We start from the raw sequence: 27,880 nt of genomic DNA, 5'->3' as shown, positions 1-27,880 counted from the left end.
AGAAACTGGTATTGGTGTGTCTATGGTTTAAAAAATGATAGTCTGTATTTTAGAGTGGGTGTAACAAAGGTTATATTAGGTGTGAGGAGGTGCATCAGATTCTCACGTGGATGATGTAATCAGTGATGTCACTGACCATGTCATAAATTATGTAATATGTGACATCATCAGCAGGGCATTGCGGGGCGCGAGTTATAGTTAGCTCAAATTACTATAAAGTCCGAATTTCTCTGGTTTTGTACGAGTGAAATGTCCAACTAACCATAACATCCCTGAAACGGTTCCGTCAAGAGCACGCAAGGGGTTAAACAATATAAAGTGTCTCCATATTTTCTCTGTATACATGAAATACTTTAAAAAAATTAGGAATTTACCTGGTGGAGCCAAATGAATTTCTATAAAACATCCCTTCATTCGTAGAATACTGCAGTTAAATAAAAAAGAAATCAAAATAAAATATCTTAATTTTTGATCATAATTTCCACAACAAGTCTCTAGTAGCGAATGTCATTCAGGGACGCCATTGCATCCTGTTCTGGAGCTCGCATTAGAGTGGGCCCAAACACAATTCCAAGGTTTTCTGCATTCATGAGATTATCCTTTTCATGAAGAATGACCCTTTTTAGATGGGCCATAAGGTATCGTAGAGATTCACAGTGTGCTGGCGGTAGTAACTTCAGTGCTTCGTGTAAAGTTTCTAATTGTTCGTCAGGATCAATGGTCTTTGCAGATTCTATAAATTTGGGGTAGGTGTCATACGTAATGAGGGGAATTGGCAATCCCTGAAGTACAGCTTAAGAGCACCTGTTATAATATTGATATCTTCATAAACATTCATTGAAATGTCAGCTTTTCTCCATCTCTGTCAAAAGCCGTTTTGACATCTTCGATAAGATCACTAAATCCTGAAACTCTGTGGAGACCTTCAGACTGGAAGCCTCTAGATTCAATCTCTCTGATGCACATATTCATGACTGTAGGCTGTGAGATCACAGTTATATACTTTCTTTACGTGCTTCAGGTCAGGCTTGCAGGCTTGCAGTCGTTAGGCACCATCTTGGAACACTGTTTGTGAATGTTCAAACCGCAGTCTGCACATTTCACTCCCTGAGCAATCAAGCCCCACATGAATTTAGCACAGTAATCGCACCAGTGGGGTCCTCGGAATGTGTGCACCTTACAATTGTGGACCTTTTCATATTTGTGGATGTGTTCGTTTTCCTTCAGCGTCGCTCTTGTTACCAGGGACGTCAGCCTTTTCTCCGCGACCCCTTCCTCTCCGGGACCTTCTTTGCCGTTGTGTGCATCTTTCAACACTGGTGTGTGTTTTTTGTGTGCTGGCTCTCGGTTTAAGGTTGTATGGCCTATGTGTTCATAAATTGGATTTATTGTCATCTTGGCGATATATTCAGAAGCTTTGGTCTCAATATAGAGTGTGATCAATCCGTCAGTCACTAGATCATGAATAGATTCAAACTGTTTCTCCCCAACAAAGTGCTTGCCATCGTAGTAGAGTCGGAAGTTCCTGGTCTGATTTCCAAACCTTAAGGCCAAAGTGCAGGTTCCTGGTAGACGCTGGCTTTCACGAATGATGTAACTTCCTTCTGCCACATTTAATAATTGGTCTATTTCCTCTCTTGAAATCATCCCATAAAATTCTCTTCCGTAATATTTTGGTCTGTTTTCGACCTCACAAGTGCAGGTGATCCGCCGAGCATGAGGTGCTTCCTGTTGCAACTGGTATAAGTACGATTTCCATACCGGCGGTCTGTATTCATCATTATCAAACATAGTCAGTGCCATGGTAAGGCTTTGGGTTCAGCGCGTGAAGACCAGCTGCCAAGCGCAAAAAGCGGTCTCCGCAAGAAATGCTGCACCAACACAAAGTTAGGGGCAAGTCATCACACAAAGGCATGCTCGTGACTGTAAGCACAGCACGCTCAGCTGTGCCACGGAAAGCCGGTCCTCATGGCGGCAGCGGCAGGGGCAGACTCGGGATACGGTAAGCGCCTGGAGCGGTGCCGTCATGGTGGCCGGGGTCAGGCAATCACTCTCAGGCTGAGGCTTGCACATGTGCTGAGACAGCATCCTCCGGACTCCGGGCAGCCATCTTGCCATAGCACATGACCCGCCTCACATCCTGCAGCGTCGCTGCTACTGCTTCGTTTTCATGACAACAGCGTCAAATGCTTGAATGGATTATTTAGTAGATGCATGACTGTCTCATAAGTCACTCATTGAACGTATGTTACTGAATGCATGGGTTAGTGACTAAACTGTGTGAATGTCTCTATTAGTCTCTCAATTGGTGTGTAAGCAGGTGCATGGGTTGGTGACTAGCTACATCAGTGTCTATATGGGTTCTTGATTGATTGTATGAGTATCTGTATGGGTGTCTGAGTGTCTATATGGGTGGGTGGGGGGTGTTTGACTGTGCATACATGTGTGAATGGCTGATTCACTGGTTGTATAAATTCAAAAGTGTATCTCAGAAGGGCTGTATGGGTAGGTGACTGTGTGTACATTTGTGTTGATTAGTGAACTGATGTCTCAGTTGTATATATGTGAGAAACTATATATGTTTTTAGACAGTATATGTGAGTGTTGGGGTGTATAATTGACTATACGGGAGAGAGAGGGAATGAACAAGCGTCTACACACATGAATGTGTACTTGTATTAGTGATTGTATAAGAGAGTAACTATGTGATAGTGTCTATATAAATAAGGGAAGTGGTGTGTGTATAAATAAGTCAGGTGGTGTGTATATATCTGCATAGGTGAGTACATGGGTGTGTGATTGATTTTTGGCATGACTGAGTAGGTGTGTGAGTAACTCTATGGATCAGTAGCAATGTGTGAATGTATGTTTAGGTGTATGAGTGGCTATAACACTGATGTAATGATGAGTGACAGCATGTATGAGTGACTGTATCAGTGTATGTCTGACTCACAATATATAGATAGGAATCAGTGGATGGGTATCTAGTATCTGCTATTGGTGTGTCTATGGTTTCGAAAATGGTAGTATGTATTTTAGAGTGCGTATATCAAAGGTTATATTAGAGCGTGAGGAGGTACGTCAGACATTCATGTGGATGATGTCATAAGTGATGTCACTGACCTGGTCATGAGTGATGTAATATGTGACGTCATCAGCAGTGCATTGCGGGCGCGTGAGTTATAGTTAGCTCAACTAACTAGAACAGGCGAATTTCTCTGGTTTTATACGAGTCAAATGTCCAACTAACTATAAGTCTCTGAAACCTATAGTTTTTCAATGAATTTCTAAGGTTTTTTAAATGCTAATTTCTAACTATAACGTCTGTAAAACCTATGGTTTTTTCAGTGAATTTCAAAAGTTTTTTAAATATCGAACTACTATTGTGCTATTTCTCATTAGTACTGATTTTTCTAACTTTTCAACTACATAAAATAAACTGCAAAACTGCTATGTAATGTAATATAATTCACAAATTACAGCGAGTTTTTAAATAATACAAAATAATTTAACATTCAGTAAAAAAAAGTCTACTTTGTTTGCTGTCATCGGCTACTACTTATCTTCACTATTAACATTGATATGAGAGTAGTTTCATCATAAACAGCAGGGAAAAAAACAATCAACTAGATTGTTAAAAAAAATCCCTAATTCTCGCAAATGTAATACAAAATCAACACAAATGACACATCCAATACTATTTCCAATCTTCAAATCTTACCTTTACTTTGTAGTTTCTCTTCAAACTTTCCCAATATGACAAATAATGTATCAAAAATTTCTCTTTGAAAGCATCCAGTATGAATTCCTTAACCACATCCGCGCTAGTTGAATTCTCCTTCTATGCTGAGATTTTAAAAAACCATTGCTCCATGACGAGCTGGGCTCGTCATGAGCGTGCGAGGAGGCTACACCATGACGAGCCCAGCTCGTCATGAGCCTGGAAGGGGTTAAAGTATCCGTACACCTTCCCACTAGGCCGAATGGTGTATCTAAAATCTTTGTTTCAGAAATATCAAGTATGAGTTGGGTAATTCATAAGGCAATCTCAGTTTCATTTCCAGATGTGTATCGTTGCAGTGACTCCAACCATTATTACACTTTAAATAAACTGTATAATTTCCACTTGTAGTAGTACTTCCAGCATGAAAAACAATAGCAACTGTTGCAAAAGATCTTTCAGAAATAGATACTTGACTAGCAACAAAATTTAAAAATTTGGTTTCCACTTTTCTTCCATTTGGTCTACAGCGTTGCAGCATTATAATCAAATATTTTCCATATCTTTGTAGGCATAATGTAGATAGTATTGATGATTTACGTCGAGAACAGATCATCTCGTGATCATCTTCTTTTACTAATTTGGAAAATAGTACAGATTTGCAGTCAGGTATTGTTAAATATAGAAATCGTTCTCTGTTAGCTATAGTGCTTGAAGTTAATGAACACTGTTCACATTTATGTTCCCATTTGTAACTGAGTCCAAATAAACTCTCAATCTGAATTCCTTCATCTTCTATTACTCCAAGCATAACTATCAGAAATTATTGTGTATCTTGTATATTAGGGCTGAAAGTTAAAGATCCAGTACATGTATCCGTTGGCGAATACCAGAAGCAGAATGGATCTTACTTCTATCGGTTCTCAATTCTTGAAATAAAGTATAAAGTGCTGAACATAATCTTTTTTCCTGACTTTCCATCATTTCACCATAAACATCTTCAAGATAAAATATAACGTTTAGAATAACATTACCATAGCAGTTGACACCAGAAGCATTTTCTAATTGGTATCTGACAATATCATCACTTGTTTGTATTTTCTGCTTCTTTACATCTTTCCTTTTCTCTTGATTTTCATTCTGCTTTTCAACCATAGTTTCAACCATAGTTCATTCTTTAACATGTTTCAGTTTTGAATACACAACGCATTTCTCATAAATAGGATATTCACCTAAACTTGGAGCATAACTTGGAGCATAAAGCCTTCTCAAACGATTATATTCTCTTACACAATTAACATCAGCACTAACCTTGTTCTCATCAAAATCAATTAAATACAAACCAGACAACGTTCTAACTCAAGATAATGCAACATATACCATTCCCTCTTTAAACACAGTTCTTCCTACATTTACCAAAGCATTATCTACAATTAAACCTTGAGATTTATGAATAGTTATTGCATATGCTAAACAGAACGGAAACTGTTTTCTATGAACATACAAGTCTTTTACAAGCAAAAAACGTGCAGCATAATGCGCATTCTGTCTTACCTCTATAATCTGATCATAAATGTGAACCAGTCGTTTTTTGAAGATAACTGGTCAAAACTTTAATTAAAAAACTTGTACCTGCCCTAGCTTGACCACTGATGTACATCAGAAGTGGTTTAAAAGATGAACACACACATTCTTTTTCTCATTCAACAAACCATGTTCTATCCATTCTCTCACTTGTAAATATATTTTTTTCTGTTCAACATTTACTTGTTCTTCTAAGTTTTCCAATGTAATATTCTCCGCATGTGCTTGTTGCATGGCAATTTCAACTTCATGCATAGCAATTTTCATTTTCCAGTAAAATTCTCGCTTATCTGGAGTTTCACAACTGAGATTCCTGTGGTGTATAAGATTACCCTTTGCATGTTTTACTAAACAACCATGACATCAAACTACTGCACATTTTCCTTTCTTTTAAATTCTGTTTAACATTTCTTTTGAAGCTGTAATATTGAAATACTTCATACACACATTGTTGTTCCAGATGTCGACTCTTTTTCAGATAGTATGTCTCCAACATATTGTTTTAAGAATGTCTGTACTGTCTGGTTCATTTGCTGCTGATTGTTCAATTTCTTCAAATGATTTCAACACTCTATTTCATTTGCAGACAAGACCTAAACTTATCCAAATGATTCCTCATGACTGTGAATATAAACTTGAAGAGCACAAAGATCTGAACATTCATAGGATCCAATTTCTCTATGGCAAAGCATTTTCAAAGTAAAGCTGTACACTTTCTTTTGCTATCCCACATTTGTTTCATCTCTGTTTTTTCAGATTTTGTTATGTATAATGTAACATAACATGCAACAGCAATTGAGTTATCTGCAGCATACTGGATGTCCATGTTTGCATTCCACATTTTTGACACTTCTGCTCTTTTTAAGTCATAGGTATTACAAATGACTGGACGTGTAAAACCAAACCGACATTTGGTGTAAAATTTTTCTTTAGACTTGTTTTTTCTTCTGCAGTACTTTTCTCAATGAGGGCTTTGGAAACGTAAAACTTGCTGTCCCAAGCTTCTATCTACTTCTTCTCTTGGAATCTCACATGTCACATACTGTTCGATGAAAGACAATACTGTTTCATTTCCATATGTAGGTGCATCCTTGATCCATCGTAGCATATGTATATGAGGTGCACCTCTTGCTTGATACTCCTCTCTCCAAAAGAAATCTGTAACTTCTCCAAAAGGTGGATTCTTTTTATTGCAGATAAAAGAAATCATAGCTTAAAACCTATGATTAAAATAGCTGCACACATATGCAGGATCCAATGAACACAGTTCACCAGGAGTCTTTATTTCAACATTTTTTATATTGGAATTAGCTTCTCTTAGAAACTCAAACAAATTTTCACATGCATACTATGCACTGCTAAGTGTGACAAACCATGTTGGTGTACCTAAGTTCGGTAACATACACTTGAGTTCTCCATGACGACGATACCAATACTCATTTGTTCCAAGTTGACATTACATCAAATTGATTAACTGTGCTTCTAAATTTTCCTCTGTTTCTTGAACTTTCTCCTCTTCAGAAAGAAGTGATTGATGAACTCCAGTTTTAAGTATGTGATTCACTGCATACGACGGAGAAGACAGATCACTTTCAAACAAAAGGTGTAATATGTATGGAATGCACTGTCGCAATCTAGGATCTTCACAATATAATCTTGTGACCGATATTCTGAAGCAGGAATCCGTACAGGTCGCTCATCATATCGTCCACCTTCTCCATTAGGAAATAGCTGTGGAAACAACGAGCTTCCAAGCTTTTCTCCCATACACTCATTGGAGTTCCCTGCGCATTTTTCATTTGAAATAACTCAGTGATGCTTCTTATTACTTCTTTTGAATGCAAAGGACATATTGTGTAATGTTCATAAATCTCTTCAGTCCTTGACTTGTCCACTTTGTCTATTTGACCACTTGAAATTTCAGATTCATCTTCTAAACTTATAACATGTTCATCCACATTTACATTTTTGTGATAAATATTGTTCTCTATGAGATATATGGTAGCCTTTTCAACTTTATTAACATCTACAAATTCTTGCCATATTTTCCGACTCTTTGTTGGTACACCATTTACTAGAACGACTACTACCTAATTTTCCTCTTTCTCTCCAGCAATAGTTTCAATATTTTTCATAAAATCTAAAGGTAAGTACACCACTCTTCCTTCCAGCTGTCAGGTCCCAATCGGTTGCTGGTCCGTTTTCTTCCTCAGTACCCCTTTCTAAGGTTCGGCAGGTTTCAAATCTGCCATCCTCCATTTGGACATGGAGACAGAGACTGGCATGTTTTTGGTTCAAGCAGGAGATCGTGAAGTATTCCCCTGCGTGCCATCACTTTGAAGTGGGTTAGCGCTCTAGTTTTTGTTCTGTCCGCCATTTCGTGCGCTCGCGGTAAATTCGCGGCGCACTTCAACTGAACTATTTCGGCAGTTAGACGTGTTCCAGAGCGCTCTTCAGAACCTCTCCAAATCTAGTTCCAAGTTCAGTTTTTGAGGACAGTTTAGTCAGTCTTCCCCTTTGGTAAACCAGTGGCCTGACATTCTAGTCTACAGTTAATTATTCGCTTGTCAGGTATTCCCCTAGCAGAGCAGTTGTTCAAGAAGCACGTCAAGTTACGGCCTTTCCTGGTGAGCTGTCATTCCTAGGTTCCGCATTTCCGAGACAGTCCTGGGCATGTGGTAAGCCTATCTTTCTTTCTCCTAATCGCTCTGGATTGAACTTTAAAGTAAAAGCGGAGTACAAGCATTTTACGTTAAGACATTGAACTGGCAAATAGCTGTAAAGATTTTCAGGATAATTCCCAGTGAGAGTCTGTCTCCTGTGTAGTTTCTTCAGTTCAGCGATATCCTGGTTGCAGTGAAGGACTTCAAGCTTCAAGTATATAGGAGTATCCTTATGTATGCATATATAGAATACTTGTATCTACCATCACCTAAACCTCAACATCCCAGCATAGAAGTTCCACATATGGCTTCCAGTTTCACTAAAGACAGTTTGCTTCAATCTTACATCTGCATTCTATATCAGAGCGGGGCGCATTCCACACAAGTCCAGGTAAAGAGATAGTAGGTATGGAGTAGTACTAGAGACTAGTCGGTGTTTCGTTGAGAACTTAATAATCCTGTGTTAAATGTTTCAGGTACACACTTCCAGCTAGAAAAAGGCGAAGAGAAGTTGAAGACACCTGTGTGTGGCAGTCTCTCTTGTTTATCCACTTCCCCTTTCCCCCTCATTCCTGGGTTCGGAGTTTTTCCGGGGCTAGGGGTGTTTGGGAGTTGGGTAAATATCTTCGTCAAGGCTCTAGCTGTCCGCCCCCACGGAATCTGGAAATTACAGGTACTACCTCTGACACCAGCCCTCTTTGCAACTCTGTTGGTGGCACTTTACCTGTTTTAGGCTCCATCCGAATTATAGTTTGAAAAGGATAAATAGATTGAATTAGAACCGACTCATATTTATTCAGTTCTGCAAGTTCCACCGGTATAGCTACTAATTCTAAGTTATTATGTACCGCTCTAGCAGGCATTTTGTCTTCTAATTTGTGGTAACAATATTTACATATACATTGATCACTACCTAACTCAAATCGACCTTCCACCAACAAGTAAGTTGCAAATATTTCCCACTTACCGTTGTTCTCCTTTTCACTTTTCAAATACAAATCTACATTTCTAGTTTGAGTTTTATAATGAGTACATCGACAGCAAACACAAACATAGTTTGGTATTTCAGAGCACACAATATTAAACTTTCCAATTTCTTCTTCAAACTGATCAGTGCTAATCACTTTCCCATCTCTTCCATCACCTGTAATTGTCAAACCTTCACTTTCTATGGACTGCTCTTCTGAACCAAAATATCATCACACTTTTAAAAAAAATCTGATAAAGAACCATGTAAAAGACATCTATTCAGTTCACCTAAACATCATGCAGGACTTTTTACATAGTACAGTTTCCTTACAAACTTCCGCATTTCTGAATGGTGACTTGCTAATATCCTCAAGTGATGAAAAACACTTTTGCACACTTTTCTTGAAAGACAAGCCAAGAATGTCCATGCTTCTCTGTATATTTTCTTACATTACATGGATCTAGTTCTTGTAACAACGTAATCTTCTGTTTAATTCTTTTCTGTGTATATTCTCGTAGCAAATTTTGCATTATATCAATAGATTCCTGTTGAATACTACAAACACTGCTAAAACCCCACTTATACATAGGAGCTTGTGTATGTTTCCTTTGCACTTCTTCAGCTATTAACTCTTCTGCACTTTTACCAACCATTTCATCTTTTGGAAGGGGACAACCATCCTGAACTTCGTAGCAACGACCTCGAGTATCAACTGCAAATGGTAAACTATTTCCCTGGGAGTAACTTTCCTCATTAAAAAAAAGGCTCACTAGTAGAAGTATGTTTCCAATGCCCACTAAAGAATTTGCAATAGTTGCTTCTGTTCACAAGTCTTTTTCTTCTACTTTTCTCTTTCAACACTTTCATTATTTTATCCAAGACTTTGATTTTCTTCAAAATCACAATGAATAACTTCTGTTTTAAATTGAAAGCAATATCCACTATACTTTCAATACGCTGCTTCTGTTACTATCACTTATAATCACATGTAGTTTACTAATGTCAAGAAAGTCATACAGAAAATATACCGAACATTTTCATATCTTTTTTATCTCTCACATATTTATAAAACATCTCTTCTAAACAAACACTCCCCAACCACTTCTATTTCATAAGAAAAGACAATCATTAATATGTTTACTACCATATATTTTAGTATATCTACCTTTTTATTACTCAGTAGTCAGAAGCTACTAAAACTATTAACTATTCCCAATGCAAACCAGAAACCATGCTCATATTAAAAATCAACCTATAATCAAATGATCCAAACTATGCGTACATATAAAAGGAATGTATCACTTTTACTATCTCCATCTCCTCTCCATGTAATCTCCAAACACTGTAGATGGCCTTACAGTATAACAACCTACCTCGACTTATATTCAAATATACCTCTCAGTGTCAAAAATGAGACCACAACCTGTCCACACAACATTTCCGGGTTTGATTTTTATCACTTTTAACTTAACACATACATCTCCTACCCCCCTCCCAATTTCCACCAAAAGTATAATTTACAAACGTGGGGCATTTTGTTTATCTCGCATGAGTACATTAGCAAACCCAAATTAACGCTGTACCTCATTTCCAAAACCATACAGTCCTTTAAAGATAACAAACTACACTTCTTTTTTGTGAAAAATTTGTAAACATATATAAAGTACTCATATAACAACAGGTCAAACTTTATGCATATGTTATAACCAATATGAAACACCACAATAATTACTCACTTCTACAGAACATATAACACACCTTGTTCATTTCTACCTCACCTTTGTAGTTGGTATGCAGATTGCAATTGTCACACATGCAGGCAATTCTTGCTTTGTCACACACTACATATAATGCACCGCTTTCACCCATAATGGAACCAGTAATGGCAGAATTTCTCCGTCGCTCCACATATAAATACATGTAAAGAACAAATCAGAACACTTTATTCCTTCACAAGATCCCAAAACTTATTTTCATTTGTTATTTTTGAATTTTCCAGATGAAAAGCTACTTAATATTCCGCGCCACATACAGGTCAGAAGTTCAACCTATTTTATCACCACACTTTCTGGAACATTCTACGACACCTACAGGTTAAAAGTTCATATTTTTTGCCCAGCGCATTCTCAAACATTTAACAGCACCTACGGGTTAAAAGTTCACCATTGTTTTAAGTAACAAAAGTACTTTCCAAATGCAAGTAGAACGTGTGGTTGAGCTGAGCACATTTTATCCTATCGTATGTACTCCACGTTTAGACTGCTCTTTATTAACCAATGACAAACATGCTTTTTCACGCAACTAGTATGCACCCTAGATTTTAGTACCCAACACTTCTAATCTTCCAATCAATTATCGTTTACTGTGGAAAAAAAAGATTTTTCTCCATCTTCAAACATATCTCTTAATCTACGAAGGAACTGCATCAGCTACAGACATCTTTCCATAACTCCACCCATACCTTCAAAACGCTAGTGTGGATCGTAGTACATAGCTACGTTTTCTGGTGCAAGATGTGTGCACAACAGAGACGCATTGACTTAGACCTAGGTTTACAAAATGTGGACAATAAATGGTTTGCACATAGTGGCACCAATTGTTGCCTTTGGTTAAAACCTCTTTGCATCTTCCACACCCTGACCTCATGATTGTGCATCGTGGTGGAAATGACCTAGGCACATTGACTGGGGTAGGTTTGGAAATGCTTATGAAGGACACCTTTGGACAATTGATGTTACTTTTGCCTCAAACTGTCTTTGTATATTCCAATATATACCAAAGACAGAAGTGCAAATAGTCAAAAACATTTTGTCCTCAGATTGAAAAATCTAGGAAGAATGTCAACAAAGCTGTGTCGGCATTACTCAGAGCCCATAGAATGGGGTCCATCTACAAAAACAACATACGTTTGATATGGCTGATATCTAGAGAAGTGATGGAGTACACTTCACAGGTCAGGGAAAAAGTTTTTCTGAATAACTTGAAGCTGTGCATCTGCACTTATATATAGCTCTAACTAATAAACACAAGGGCTCTTTTTAGAGCCACCCTATAACTGACAACTTAGGCCCGCTATTTTAGGGACAGGTAACGGCAACTCCTGGGCCCTCGCCAAAATGTATTCTCCACACAGCTGTGGTGCAGCGGCCAGACCATCTGACTTTGCAGCTCAGAGCTCTCGCTTTGATCACCAGCTCTACTCACCTATAGGGGTGAGTAGTTTGCGCTTTACAAATACCGTATTGATTTACCTTCGCGCTCGCTGTACACCACATAAGCACCATATACAAGTTGGACAGGTGTGGCACAGCCCCCAGAGCACATGACTTCATAGCATAGGACAAAAAGTTTGGGCTCACGGTTTCATCCCAGAGTCCAGCAGCAGCTCAATTTAGCAGTATGACACTCCACGCAATACCTCACTTAATTTCCGTACCCGCGCTTTCAGACCGGTAGGGGTCAGTAGTTTGGCGGATTTACCCCGAGACAGTCAGCAGCTCAGCCTACACCCCCAGTGCATCAGACCCGTAGGAGTGAGTAGTTTGCACTTTACATATACCAAATTGATTTGATACGTGCAAATTTACCTTCGTACTCCCTGTATAATACCCCCTAAGCACCATACACAAGTTACAATGATCGCAAAAAGGTCCTCCGAGTACGTATAACTACATGCTGACACTACTTGGACAGATGTGGCACAGAGGCCAGAGCACATGACTTCACAGCATATGACTCACAGTTTGGGCTCACGCTTTCATCCCGAGTCCAAACAAATTCCAATTAAAAACTGAACTATACAGGTTCTTCAGAAAAGTTTGTTTAAAAGATTTTTTTAAACATTCGACCACACAACAGAGACCTTCGGTAACTGGGCTAAGAGAACCATCAACCTTTTTCCCACCATCCTACTCCATGAGCAATAAAATTCTTGCTTTTGAGGATGTGGTCACCCGGGATGTGGAGGACCTCCTGTCTTGACCAAAATATACCCGATTCAATCTAAGCAGAGGGGAGAAATTAGTTCTGCAGGGCTTAAAGAACAACACTGAAGTAGTTATCAAGCCCGCCGATAAGGGCGGGGCGATAGTGATTCAGGATGTCAACACCTAGAAAGAAGAAATCTGCAGGCAATTAGGAGATGGCATCAGTTACAAGAAAATGAGTAATGATCCCTCGAGAGAGTTGGCTGTAGCTATCTTACAAGTAACACAGAAGGGTTTGGATGAAGGTTTTCTTTCTGAGCAGGAGTTCAAATTTCTCAATCAAAGCCACCCACGCCTTGCGACCATTTACACCCTACCCAAGGTGCACAAAGGTCTACAAAACCCACCCAGACGCCCGATTGTGTCCGGGTGTGGCTCAATGCTGGAACCTCTCTGTCAATACATTGATTTTTTTCTTGAAACCCCTGGCGAGCCAGAACAGGGTTTATCTCCGTGACACCACTCAAGTAATTAACTTGATTGACCAAAGACCTTTCGACCCCAGTACACAAAGACTAGTAACATGTGACATTGTGTCACTTTATACTAGTATTCCTCAATTAGAGGCGATTGCTGTGATGGAGAAGGTTCTAGACACCAGAACAGCTCCAGTTCCAGTGCCAACCAACTTTATTCTGGAGTTACTGGAACTCGCAATGATGAAAAAAAAATGTATGTTCCAAAACGAGTTCTTCTTTCAAACTAAAGGTGTTGCGATGGGGGCCACTTTTGCCCCCAATCTGGCAGTGTTATTCATGGACGACTTCGAGAATAAATTTATCTTCAATGACATCCACCCATTTGGAAACCAGATGGAACTGTGGGTCAGGTATATAGACGATGTGCTGTGCATCTGGAATGGCACACAACCGGACCTGACACTTTTCCACACTTGGCTCAATGGCAACAGCACAGATATTCAATTCACCATGGAATCGAGTAGTGAAAAAATTCCATTCTTAGACATTACTATTTATGTTGATAAAGAATCAAAACTTTTACAAACTACACTCTTTCGGAAACCATCAGAAAGCAATTCTCTTTTGGAATATAGTAGCCATCATCCGAGAGGCCTAAGAGATAACCTACCTGTTGGCCAGTTTTTACGGATTTGCCGCAATTGTTCAGACAAAGAGAATTATATGACAGAATCACAAGAACTGACGAACCGCCTTTTGGAACGGGGGTACCCGGTACGTCTGGTGAAGCGTGCTCGTAAGAGGGCATGGTACAATCCACATGATGTATTGCTGACCCCGGAAACTAAACAAGACGTATCTCAAGAACGCCTTATATGTGTGACCACGTTCTCAACCCGGAGCAATGACAACAAAAAAATCATAAATAAGCATTGGGGTTTAGTGGCGGATGACATTGAACAGAAGGCCCTCCCTCTGCATTCTTTCAAGAGGGCGCGCAATATCAAGGATGAGGTAGTTCAATCTTTCTTAACTATACCTTCCAATCCAAAAATTCATTCTTTGTGGAATCTTCCACCGATTAAGGGCCACACCAAATGTGGGGCATGTGCGGCATGTCCAACAACGATTCAGACAAAAGCATTCTTATATAAAGGCTGTTCCTTTACACTAAGATCACATACCAACTGTAACACGGTAAACGTAATCTATGCAATTAAATGTCCGTGCGATCTAGTGTATGTTGACCAGACCCAACAAAGAATAAAGGCTCGAATCCTACAACATGGCAGCAGATTCAGGTGTAATGTACGGGGGGCTCCTTTGGTAGAGCACTGCACCATACTCCCGATACCCTAGAATGGCTTGTTCTAGAAAAATAGTCCTAGGCCCAAGAGGTGGCGACATTGCACACATCCTCACACTCAGGGAATCCAAATGGATGACAATTCTGGACACTATCCGCAATGGGTTAAATGAGGCTGATAGCAGCTATGCACAATTGGCTAGGTTTGGGCGCTGATTTCTGAATGACTGGCCTTCACCCTCCTGTGCTGAGACGTGTGTCGCATTTGATATCTGTTAAGATCTATAAGGTACCCCGTTGTACATAATGATGAAAGCTGCTTCACCCTCCTGTGGGAGAGGTGTGTGGCTGATCTAAATAATTCATCCTTTAGGTGACCCCTGGCTGGTTCCAATTTACTCGATTTGTGAATGACTGACCTTCACCCTCCTGTGCTGAGAGGTGCATCACGTATGGTATTTGATAAGACCCACAGGGTACCCTATTGTATGTAATGATGTAAGCTGCTTCACCCTCCTGTGTGAGAGGTGTGTGGCTGATATTATATTTATATATTTGATTCTTGATATGACCCCTGGCTGTTTTTCATTTTATCAGTATCTCGACTGAACTATTGAAGGTATCATCTGTGTTTCGAATTACTTTTTATATATTTTTGCTATGTTTTATTTATTAATATGTCATTAATATGTCACCTTTTTTACTCTCCAATCTCCGCCTCTAAAATTGTTTAGAAAATATTTATGGTGTATCAACAAATCCCCCCCGCTTTAAATAATTCCAAATATGCTTCCGCTTTAGAGAGGGATACTGCGCGTCTTATTTTTGGGCTAGGGAGGATAATCCTTACGACAACTAGAATCGAGATTCAGTCCTCTGTCCGTTGACATCGCCAGAGTATCATTCCGGGATCTGCCCCGGAAGTGGTTTTACACTCGCGTAAGGAACGAGTCCTTTTCTATATCTGTAGCGGTAATCCTCTATCGCGTCTACTCCAGTGACTCACCCCGGGAGCGTTGGCTTACTGTTAGACGCGGCGGACAATACCCTCAATGAAGGTAGATTGGTTGAATGACTCATGATTATTTTTAGCGTGGTTGGTAGCCTGTGTACAAATCAGTGGCTAATACGACCTTCGCGATAGAGTGTTTTAAAGTGCCAAAACCGTGAAATGTTATGTTACCACTATTTGAGATCCTGGTGTGATACATGTCCTGGATCCGATTCAACTCTTGGATTTGTGCATGCGTTTTTGCCCAGAAATATGTACCACCTTTGTTGAGTGACATGTGATTTGGTAGTATGTTGTACTAGTTTGGTATAGTTTTGGTCCCTCAAGTGTCCTGTGCTGGTTTTTTACAGAAATCTTTTACAAATATTCTTGACATTTATGAAGTCCTTCCATTTTTGAAAAAGAGAATTAGTAATGATTTGTTCTGATTGAGACTTCATTTTTTTCAGAAAATTGACGACTTTGAAATCATCCATATGACAAGGAAGCTACGTGATTTATTGCACTGAAGCTTTGATCAATCAACCTGTGGCAATTAGATATTCCACCCAGCATGGTCAAATTCTTTTTGGGATCATGATGACTTTTGTTGTGTGCATTTACGCTCACATTATCTGACTATGAGAGTACTAATACTTGATTTAATTTATCTTTATAGAAGACATAGTGTACCCTTTGGTTTCACGTTTTTGTCCTGATGAAGACCCCGGTGTAAGGTGTCAACCACGCCTACAGTTGTAGTTCTGGGGTCGAAACGTCGACGGCTACTTCCTTATACATCAGTTTGACGCCACCCCTATTTCGGATATTAAATATCAGCGTCATACACATGATTCTTGATGAACATTTTGAAAGTATTCATTCCCTCTTGGCTCAGGGCTCTGAAGCCAATTTATTTTTATATGTCAATCGTGAAATAACTTGTGGTCACATTAACTATTTATTTGCACATTTTCTTTCTTTTATCACGTCACTCTTTCATTTCTTCCCATTGGACAGTATGATGAGTGTTTTGCCATTATTGTTTTCTAATATATTGTGGATTTAGCTCATTGTGATTGATTAGCAATGCGCTCTGATGAGTATATGTATTTTATGCTATTGTGATTAAAGGTGATGAGTTTATAACGGTTCACTGGGACCCCTCTTTTTGTATGCTACTTGACACCCAGGTCCCTAGTGACTCTTTTGGGTAAACCCCCTATATTTAACCTACCTTTATCCCGAGTCCGGCAGCAGCTCAGCTTAGCACCATAAGACTGTAGACAACAATACCTCACACATTTTACGTTCCACGGGACATTCAGACCAGTACGGGTCAGAAGTTCGTCCTAGTAGATATAAACACATGCTGACACTACTTCCACAGGTGTAGTGCAGTGGTCACGGCACATGAATTCACAGAATAACACTGTGACTCAGTGCAACGGATGGTGCATCACTAAATAAAACAGAGAAGAAACGGTGTAACTCAAGGAAATTGTTGTGTGCATGGAGCACCGGTGATATAATTTACAATTAGTCTAAGTCAATTAGACTCCATAGCACCTCAAAATGAATTTTTAAGAAATCGCTCAGAGCACCACAAACATAGCGGAAACCTTAGTTTTTTCGTCTGAAGACGCCACAGGAATTTATGATTTATTTCAGGAAGCCAAAAGTTTCAGTCCACAGATCAATTCGGTCCCACAACTCCTCAGACAAATAGAAAATGTGAGTCGAAAAGAAATCAATCAACAACTTCATGCTACCACCTTAATACACTACCACAACAAATAAACGGATACCAAGAGGTCTCAGGATAGCATTAAACCCATGCTATGCAGAAGCAATAGAAAAATGGTATCAAATACTCAATAAATGTTCTCTTGACCTGATTCTTTTAATAGTGGAGGGATTATCCAAAACGTTAAAGGACTTGGAACAGGAATTAACCAACATCAAAGAAGAATTAAGTAAACAAGATAATCTGCAAGACACACTAGATGGCATTAACAAGAAACTTGAAAAATATGAGAAAGAAATTCATGACAGGAAAATCAAGAAATATCGGAGAGACACTCTAGATTATAAACTCGAGGAAGTTTATACCTGGGCGGAAGTCTATAGTCAACGCCAGTGGCAACAAAACACCGCAACAAGCTCATCACAAGAAAGTATTGTCTCAGATTCGGAAGTTTAAAAAAACAGGTGACCGATTCATGATGGAGCAAGCACATTCACAAAAGGGAATAATACCCAGGGATCACAGGGACTAAAGTCGGCTTTTTAGCAATAAGCCCGGCAGCAAACAATGCTCCAAGTACAGAAAAACCCAGAGGGGTAAGAGAAACGGAAGCAGAGAAAGCGAAAACAACATTGAGAAGCGCGAGCAAAGTGACTTAATCATCAACATTTCCAAGACAAGTTTGACCAAAGAAAAAATAGATGTTTTGAACAAAGGCATGTCATTTTGCCCTACGTACAGCAGTAATATTCCAGAGACAGAAATAGCCATCTTTAAATTCCTTCGCACTTTGACACTCAGCACTTTACCCTTGCCAGATGAGAATGAGGAAAGTTCAGAGTTGGTTGAATTCAAACAAAAGAGCACCTTCTGTGCCCCTTCTTCTCATAAAAGCCTTGATATTTTGGAATGATTGGTTAAATCTGATGTCAACAAAATCAAATTTGGTAAACCCAAGAATTCCAATTTTACAAAAAAAAAGAGTGGAACATTTTAGAGAATATGGCTTACAATCAGGATCTTGTTTTCCAAAAAGCGAATAAGTGTGGCGCGTTAGTCGCCATGGATTGGGATTTCTACTACAATAACGTCTTGTCACATTTACAAAATCAAGACATTTATATGAAACTAGATCAAGATCCAACGATGGAATTCCTGAAAATTCTGAGACAAATTTTGAATAATGCTATTGAAATGGGGTGGATCAACAAGAAAACCCATCAATACCTAGACACACAATACCCAAGACGGCCACAATTTTATATGTTACCGAAGGTACATAAAAGTCTCACATCGCCACCTTTCAGACCAATTGTGTCAGCATGTGGATCCATCTCGGAGGCACTGGGTCGGTACCTAGACCACTTCTTGCAGCCGATGGTCCAGAATTGGAAGTCGTATATAAAAGATACTACAGCATTCCTAAACCACTTGGAATCACTATCACAACAAGAAATGTCAACATGGCTTCTATGCACCACAGATGTAACCTCACTCTATACGTTGATTCCCCACAATGAGGGACTTGAAGCCATAGAATGGTTCTTATTGAACAATGAATGTACCGGAGCAAATAAGATTTTATTGCTAGAACTAATGCATTTTGCGTTGTACCACAGTTATTTCAAATGGGACAAATGGTTTTATGAGCAGTGTAGCGGGACATCGATGGGATTTGCAGGGACACCGACCTATGCGAATATGTTTATGTCCATGTTTGAACATGAAAATATCCTCCAAGAACACACATGTATTGAACATCTTATTTCATACAAACGTTACATAGACAATATTTTCATAATTTGGAATGGAGAAAAAAATCACCTAGAAAGGTTAAACCAATGTCATCAACACATCAAGTTCACATACAATATCAACCATCAAAGCATAGCATATCTGGATGTTGAGATTGAATTAAAGGATAACACTCTGAAGACCAAAGTGTATCAAAAACCTACGGATTGCAATAGCGGTTTACATTTCCACAGTGTTCATCGTCAGTCATTGAAAAAACCATTTACCGTTCTCACAATTCCTAAGATTAAAACGTATTACCAACACAGAAGTATTATCAACACAACAAACTATTGAAATTTTTGCTAAACGATTCATGAAAGATGATACCCGGAAAAGTTGGTGAAGGAATCAATTCAAAAAGTTGAAAAAATTGAAAGATCAACCTTGTTAAATCCAAGGATAAAAAAAAGAGAAAAGTTGAAATATATGCATTTTGAAACATTCCACTGAGGCCAACAAAATCAAGAACATCATAAAAAAACATTGGCATTTAATTGAGAATGAGCCAGATCTAGAACGCATCAGAAACCAAAAAACCAGCTTCACTTTTCAACAATCGAAAAATTTAAAAGACCTGCTAACAAAAAAAGCCAAAAAACAAGTCAGACACACTTCAAAGGAATACAAATATGTGGGAACTGTACACATTGTAACAACGTCATAAAAGGTAAGAAGCTGCCACATCCTTTGAAAGGCTCTATAATCAATTTTAAACACAATAGCACTTGTGATGCAAAAAATGTAATCTATGCCATCAAATGCCCATGTGGCAAAATGTATGTAGCTTTAACTGAGAGAAAAGTAAAAGTTCGCATAACAGAACACAAAAGCTCCATTCGTCTTAGGAATGTCAAGCCAACAGTAGCCATGCATTGGCTAGAGGCGGGACATAACATATCTCAACTGAGATTCACTGTACTTGAAGCTATAAGAATTGACATTGGGACTGATCCACACAAACAATTGCTAAAAGCTGAATACTTTTGGATAAAAAAACTGAACACCCTACAGCCCTTGGGGTTAAATGACCGGATTGAACTAGCATGTTTTTTATGATTTACAGATGTAAGACGATAACTCGCATAGCTTTTTTGATTGATGTTCATTAATTCTCATGATACTCATATGTTTAATGTTTATTATTGGTTCATTTAAATGCACGTTTTTTAATCGTAAAAGTTTTTGAATACAAACAATTTTATCAATGGGCACGCTTTATGTTTGCATCACAAAGCGTAGAGACGAGGTCTCTTTAAACACTCGCAGCGTAGAGCATCACGTAATCACGTCTCGGTGTTTATTCCATAGAGAGAATGTTTGGCGCGTACTGGCGAACACGCCGACTGAATTGGAGTTACTCCACTCATGGATTGCAAGTAAGAGTGCATTTTTGTTTCTGTAATGCATGGCGTAAAACTTCGGTATGATGTCAGCTTGTAAAAGCATTTTGAAAAGGCAATAGAGATAACTCGCATAGCAAAACATTATACTGTTTGAGCCGCAATTTTATGTGAGTGACCATGTTCAACGCTGCTGTAGTTCTAAAGGATATTGTAGCGTTGTACTAACTATATTTCGCGCACCCGCAATCCACTGCTCATGATGTCACATATTAGATCATTCATGACATGGTCAGTGACATCTCAAATGACATCACTGATGACATCATTCAGTGAATGTGGTTTGCTTCGTTATTTAAATATGCATTATATATATAGCAATTTTCATTGAAGAATGAGTGGATATATATAAATAAATATTTGGATGGAGGATTTAGTAGCAGTGTAATTGACTGTTTACTTGACCAATTTATAGTGTCTCACTAAATATAGTGGATAGTGACTAAACTGTGTGAATATCTATATCACTTTGTCAGTTGTTGTGTAAACTGGTTCTACAGTTGGTTACTAGCTAAGTGAAAGTCTATATTAGTTATTGATTAGTTAACTGAGTATTTGTATTGGGGAGTGAAAGTGTGTGTGGTTCGGTGGGGGGTGTGTGACTGTCCAAAGATGTGTGAATAGTTGATTCAGTAGATATATGAAGTTAAAACTACATGTTCTAACAGTTGTTTGGGTGAGTAAATCTCTTTATGGGTGTGGTGATGAGCAAATATATTTCTCAATGGTACATGTCCAACAAACTAGAAAAATAAAAGGCAGTGTATGTGTCAGTTGTTGTAAATAAATAAGTATACATAAGACTCAATGATTGTATGAGTGACTGTATGGATAACTGTATACTTGTAATAGTGATTTTATAATTCACTAATTATGACTTACTATCAAAATAAATAGATGAAGTGCTGTTTGTATAAGTGTGTAGCTAAGTAAATATGTAAGTATGATCCATTGTTTGCATAAGTGAGTAGGATGACTTCATATGTAAATAGGATGTGTGCTGGTGTGTAATGTCGATATAGGTGTATAAGTATTTTTGATAATGTTCTATTGTTCATTACCAGCATGTTTGAGTGAATCTACAGGTAAGTGATTAGTTGTGTGTATACATCTATGAATCACTGAGTGGGTTTTTAGATACTTATATTGCTGTGACAATGGATTCAAATATGATACTCTGTATTTTACAAAGAGTGATGAAAGATTTTACTAGTGTATGAAAAGGTGTATGTGATTGTCACGTGGATGATGTCATCAGTGATGTCATTTGAGATGTCATCAGGGATGTCACTGACCATGTCATGAATGATCTAATATGTGACATCATCACCAGTGGATTGCGGGTGCGCGAAATATAGTTAGTACAACTAACGATATGGGAGCAATTTCAATGGTTTTGTATGAGTGAAATGTCCAGCTACCTATAACACCCCTAAAACGTATACTTTTTTGAGTGAATTTCAAAGGTTTTTTAAATGCTAATTCCTAACTACATAAGGTCTGAAACCTATGTTTTTTTCAGTGAATATGCAAGGTTTTTTAAATGCTATTTCCTAACTATATAAAGCCTGAAACCTATGGTTTTTTCAGTGAATTTCAAAGGTTTTTTAATGCTAATTCCTAACTATACAAGGCCTGAAACCTATGTTTTTTTTTAGTGAATTTCAATCGTTTTTTAAATGCTAATTCCTAACTATATCAGGCCTGAAACCTATGTTTTTTTCATTTAATTTCGAAGGTTTTTTAAATGACATTTTTTAAATGTATTAATTGTTATTTTTTTTCATACTGATTTACTACATTTTTGCAGGCAGGTGTTCAGAGGGCACGCCCCCTTTTTACAACACTCTGCAGCGAAATTCCTGGCATGTTTCCAGAGGAGGAACTAATTCCCCTTGCATACTGGGGGAACCTGGGGGGCAACTAGCCCACCAGGAGCCTCCAGTATAAGCCAGTGGTCTGCACTGCAGAGAGGTGTAATGAGGCCACACTCTTTTTTACACCTCTCTGCAACGCAGCCCCTGGGCATGTTTGCAGAGGGGGAACTAATTCCCCTTGCATATTGAGGGTCACTGGGGGGCAACTAACCCACCAGGAGCCTCCAGTATGCGCCAGGGGGCTGCTTTGCTTTGCCCCGGAGGGCGGCGGTCCCCCGGACAGTGTGGGGGGGGATTGGGCACCCCCCACACTTCTTTATCATTATGCCCCCACGATTTGGTCCCCCTTGGGGGTAATATTTAAATAAATATACCAGGTTTAAAAAAAAAACATTTGTGGCCATGGGGGTCCTTGTGGGACGCCCTGAGCAGGCCTGGGGGGTCAGGGTGCTTCTACCCTGCCCCCCTTTTTTTTCTACAAGTTTGTTTTTCTGCTTTCTTGTGCCTCGGTCTACCTAGCATAAGATGAATGCCAACACTTCCTGGTTAGACATGTTGACAGCCAATGAGCATGCTGCTTTCCTGTTAAAGGCATGCTGATTGGCTGCCACTGTCTGTCAACACTCCAAACCAGGAAGTGTTGGCAGCCATCTTGTGCCTCGGTAGAACCAAGGCACAAGAAAGCAGTGAAACAAAGGTGCAAAACACACATTATTTTTTTTTTAAATCGCGGGGTGCGCGCACCGTACACGTACCTCCGCTTAGGTAGGCGTACGGTGCGCGCACCCTAGGATTTTTGAAAAAAACATTTAAAATACATTTTGGCCTGGGGGGTCCTTGTGGGACCCCCTGAGTAGGCCTACGAGGTCAGGGTACTTCTACCCTGCCCCCTTTTTGAGTTCTACACGTTTGTTTTTCTGCTTTCCTGTTCCTCAGTCTACCGAGGCACAAGATGGCTGCCAACAATTTCTGTTTTGGAGTGTTGGCAGACAGTGGCAGCCAATCAGCATGCAGCTCGTACTCCGGAAGGTACAGAGTACAGTAAGCTTACAGGGCGCGCACGGTGCAATGCCTATAGATATATATATTTTTAAAATCCGATTTTCGCAACAACTACTAGAGGGATTTACACCATTTTACCAAAAGGGTGTACTGCGTACCAGGCCCTACCATTTTGCCAAGTTTGGTGTAATTCCGTTCATCGGTTCGGGCCGTAGCCGTGTCTAATCATCCTATGGAAAATTGCATGGGGGAAAACACGTTTTGGGACCCCCCATTTTTCTCGGCCCGCTTCACGAATTCCCCCGAAACTTTTAGGAAAGTAACAGAGCGTAACGGGCCATCTTCTTTGAGAAAATTGTATACATTCATTAACTGGCCCCAAAGTTATTCCCAATAGAATGTTGCGGATTTCCTATGGAAACTAGGATATATATATATATATATATATATATATATATATATATATATATATATATATATATATATATATATATATATATATATATATATATATATATATATATATATATGAAAAGGTTGCCACCTAGGTGGGAATGCACTTACAGGTAGGAATTAATGCCAGCGCAAGGGCGCGAGCTGCGAACAGAGTCCCTTTCCTGCCAGACGCGTTTCGGGCCAACGCCCTCTTCAGTGGCAGCACATGTGACATGACGGCAGCTGCAGGCACCAGTAAATACCCTCAGTGATTATGCACAGGTGTGAGACCTGAAGCAATGCTTTCTGGGACTGGTGGTTCGATAAAACCCAAGTGGGTCGCCGCCGCCATTCGCATGCAAAAAATGTTTTAAAGTGATTGCCAATGTCCCCGCAAGCACCCCGCAAGTAAAGGCACCTCCTGTACCACAAAAAGCTGCCCAAATGAGGCAGCCGTGGACCCGCAGTTTGTCCGCGGATGTGCAAACCCGCGACCGTGGCCGGCGCTAACAAATGGAAGAAAAGGTTGCCACCTAGTTGGGAATGCACTTACAGGTAGGAATTAATGCCAGCGCAAGGGCGCGAGCTGCGAACAGAGTCCCTTTCCTGCCAGACGCGTTTCGGGCCAACGCCCTCTTCAGTGGCAGCACATGTGACATGACGGCAGCTGCAGGCACCAGTAAATACCCTCAGTGATTATGCACAGGTGTGAGACCTGAAGCAATGCTTTCTGGGACTGGTGGTTCGATAAAACCCAAGTGGGTCGCCGCCGCCATTCGCATGCAAAAAATGTTTTAAAGGGATTGCCAATGTCCCCGCAAGCACCCCGCAAGTAAAGGCACCTCCTGTACCACAAAAAGCTGCCCAAATGAGGCAGCCGTGAACCCGCAGTTTGTCCGCGGATGTGCAAACCCGCGACCGTGGCCGGCCGCTAACAAATGGAAGAAAAGGTTGCCACCTAGGTGGGAATGCACTTACAGGTAGGAATTAATGCCAGCGCAAGGGCGCGAGCTGCGAACAGAGTCCCTTTCCTGCCAGACGCGTTTCGGGCCAACGCCCTCTTCAGTGGCAGCACATGTGACATGACGGCAGCTGCAGGCACCAGTAAATACCCTCAGTGATTATGCACAGGTGTGAGACCTGAAGCAATGCTTTCTGGGACTGGTGGTTCGATAAAACCAAGTGGGTCGCCGCCGCCATTCGCATGCAAAAAATGTTTTAAAGGGATTGCCAATGTCCCCGCAAGCACCCCGCAAGTAAAGGCACCTCCTGTACCACAAAAAGCTGCCCAAATGAGGCAGCCGTGGACCCGCAGTTTGTCCGCGGATGTGCAAACCCGCGACCGTGGCCGGCCGCTAACAAATGGAAGAAAAGGTTGCCACCTAGGTGGGAATGCACTTACAGGTAGGAATTAATGCCAGCGCAAGGGCGCGAGCTGCGAACAGAGTCCCTTTCCTGCCAGACGCGTTTCGGGCCAACGCCCTCTTCAGTGGCAGCACATGTGACATGACGGCAGCTGCAGGCACCAGTAAATACCCTCAGTGAATATGCACAGGTGTGAGACCTGAAGCAATGCTTTCTGGGACTGGTGGTTCGATAAAACCCAAGTGGGTCGCCGCGGCCATTCGCATGCAAAAAATGTTTTAAAGGGATTGCCAATGTCCCCGCAAGCACCCCGCAAGTAAAGGCACCTCCTGTACCACAAAAAGCTGCCCAAATGAGGCAGCCGTGGACCCGCAGTTTGTCCGCGGATGTGCAAACCCGCGACCGTGGCCGGCCGCTAACAAATGGAAGAAAAGGTTGCCACCTAGGTGGGAATGCACTTACAGGTAGGAATTAATGCCAGCGCAAGGGCGCGAGCTGCGAACAGAGTCCCTTTCCTGCCAGACGCGTTTCGGGCCAACGCCCTCTTCAGTGGCAGCACATGTGACATGACGGCAGCTGCAGGCACCAGTAAATACCCTCAGTGATTATGCACAGGTGTGAGACCTGAAGCAATGCTTTCTGGGACTGGTGGTTCGATAAAACCCAAGTGGGTCGCCGCCGCCATTCGCATGCAAAAAATGCGGATGTGCAAACCCGCGACCTTGGCCGGCCGCTAACAAATGGAAGAAAAGGTTGCCACCTAGGTGGGAATGCACTTACAGGTAGGAATTAATGCCAGCGCAAGGGCGCGAGCTGCGAACAGAGTCCCTTTCCTGCCAGACGCGTTTCGGGCCAACGGCCGGCCACGGTCGCGGGTTTGCACATCCGCGGACAAACTGCGGGTCCACGGCTGCCTCATTTGGGCAGCTTTTTGTGGTACAGGAGGTGCCTTTACTTGCGGGGTGCTTGCGGGGACATTGGCAATCCCTTTAAAACATTTTTTGCATGCGAATGGCGGCGGCGACCCACTTGGGTTTTATCGAACCACCAGTCCCAGAAAGCATTGCTTCAGGTCTCACACCTGTGCATAATCACTGAGGGTATTTACTGGTGCCTGCAGCTGCCGTCATGTCACATGTGCTGCCACTGAAGAGGGCGTTGGCCCGAAACGCGTCTGGCAGGAAAGGGACTCTGTTCGCAGCTCGCGCCCTTGCGCTGGCATTAATTCCTACCTGTAAGTGCATTCCCACCTAGGTGGCAACCTTTTCTTCCATATATATATATATATATATATATAACCTACTGACGGTCGTCAGTAGGTATATATAGTTAGGACCTAGTTTCCATAGGAAATCCCCAACATTCTATTGGGAATAACTGTGGCACTGGTTGATGAATCTTCGCAAATTTCTCAAAGAAGATGGCTCACTCCGCTCCTCTCCTTCCCTGAAAGTTTGGGGGGGATTAGTCAAGTGGGGGCTGAGAAAAAAGGGGGGTCCCAAAACGTGTTTTCCCCATGTTAATTTCCATAGGACCTTTAGACACGGCTACAGCTTGAACCACTTAAGGGAATTACACCAAACTTGTCAAAATGGTAGTGTCTGGTACGCAGATCACGCTTTTGGTTAAATAGTGTAAATCCCTCCAGTAGTTCCTGAGAAAATTAGAAGAGAAATCAATTATATATCTGTAAGCGCGAGATGTCATCAGTAATGTCATCAGTGATGTCACTGACCATGTCATGAATGATGTAATATGTGACATCATCAGCATTGGATTGCGGATGCGCGAAATATATAGTTAGTGTAACTAACTATATGTGGAATTTCATTGGTTTTATATCAATAAAATGTCCAGCTAACTATATAGGAGGAATTTCAATGGTTTTTTATATGTTAATTCCTAACTATATAATGCCTGAAACCTATGGTTTTTTCAGTGAATTTTCAAGGTTTTTTAAATGCTAATTCCTAACTATATAAGGCCTAAAACCTATGGTTTTTTCAGTGAATATATATATATATATATATATATATATATATATATATATATATATATATATATATATATATATATATATATATTACCTACTGGCGATAGCCAGTAGGTATATATAGTTAGGATTTTTTTCCTATGGGACTTTTGAAAATTCTATGTCTAATAACTTTGGCGTTTGTGGACGGAATCGGCTGAAATTTTCAGGAAAATGGCACATTTTGTTTCTGAGCAGCTCCTGAAAATTTGGGGGGGGTTCGTCAAGGGGGGGCCGAGAAAAAAGGGGGGTCCCAAAACGCGTTTTTCCCATGTTAATTTCCATAGGGCGGTTGGACTCACTTTTAGCCCGAACGGCTGAATGGATTTCCACGAAACTTGGCAAAATTGTAGGGACTGGTACCCCGATGTGCCTTTGCTAGGTCTCAATATATGTGCTTCAGTGGATTTTGAGAAATTAACGTTTAAATCAAGATATATATCTGTAACAGCGCTCCGGGCAGCTAACCGGTTCGCGAACTTTTCGCGTATCGGAACTTTGCAAAGCGAAGCTGATTGGCTCTCCGGTGTCTGTCAACATTCTAAACAGTCCGGTGCGGCCGCCATCTTGTCTCTCGGTAGGATC

At 40.4% G+C, this 27,880-nt stretch overlaps 1 protein-coding gene and 1 pseudogene across 1 annotated transcript in view; both read right to left on the bottom strand.

Moving 5' to 3' along the window:
- The window catches only part of MCPH1 (microcephalin 1), a 1,506,891-nt gene that overhangs the window by 767,416 nt on the left and 711,595 nt on the right, over positions 1–27,880 (bottom strand). The gene's annotated exons all lie outside the window — the stretch shown is intronic.
- LOC147707387 (N-chimaerin pseudogene) lies at positions 447–1,837 on the bottom strand (annotated as a pseudogene).

Source organism: Lissotriton vulgaris, chromosome 6 (assembly GCF_964263255.1).
Source record: "Lissotriton vulgaris chromosome 6, aLisVul1.2, whole genome shotgun sequence".
In the NCBI taxonomy this organism is placed as follows: domain Eukaryota; kingdom Metazoa; phylum Chordata; class Amphibia; order Caudata; family Salamandridae; genus Lissotriton; species Lissotriton vulgaris.
Note: the sequence above shows the minus strand (reverse complement) of the source record. Positions and strands in the feature narration are given on the sequence as shown.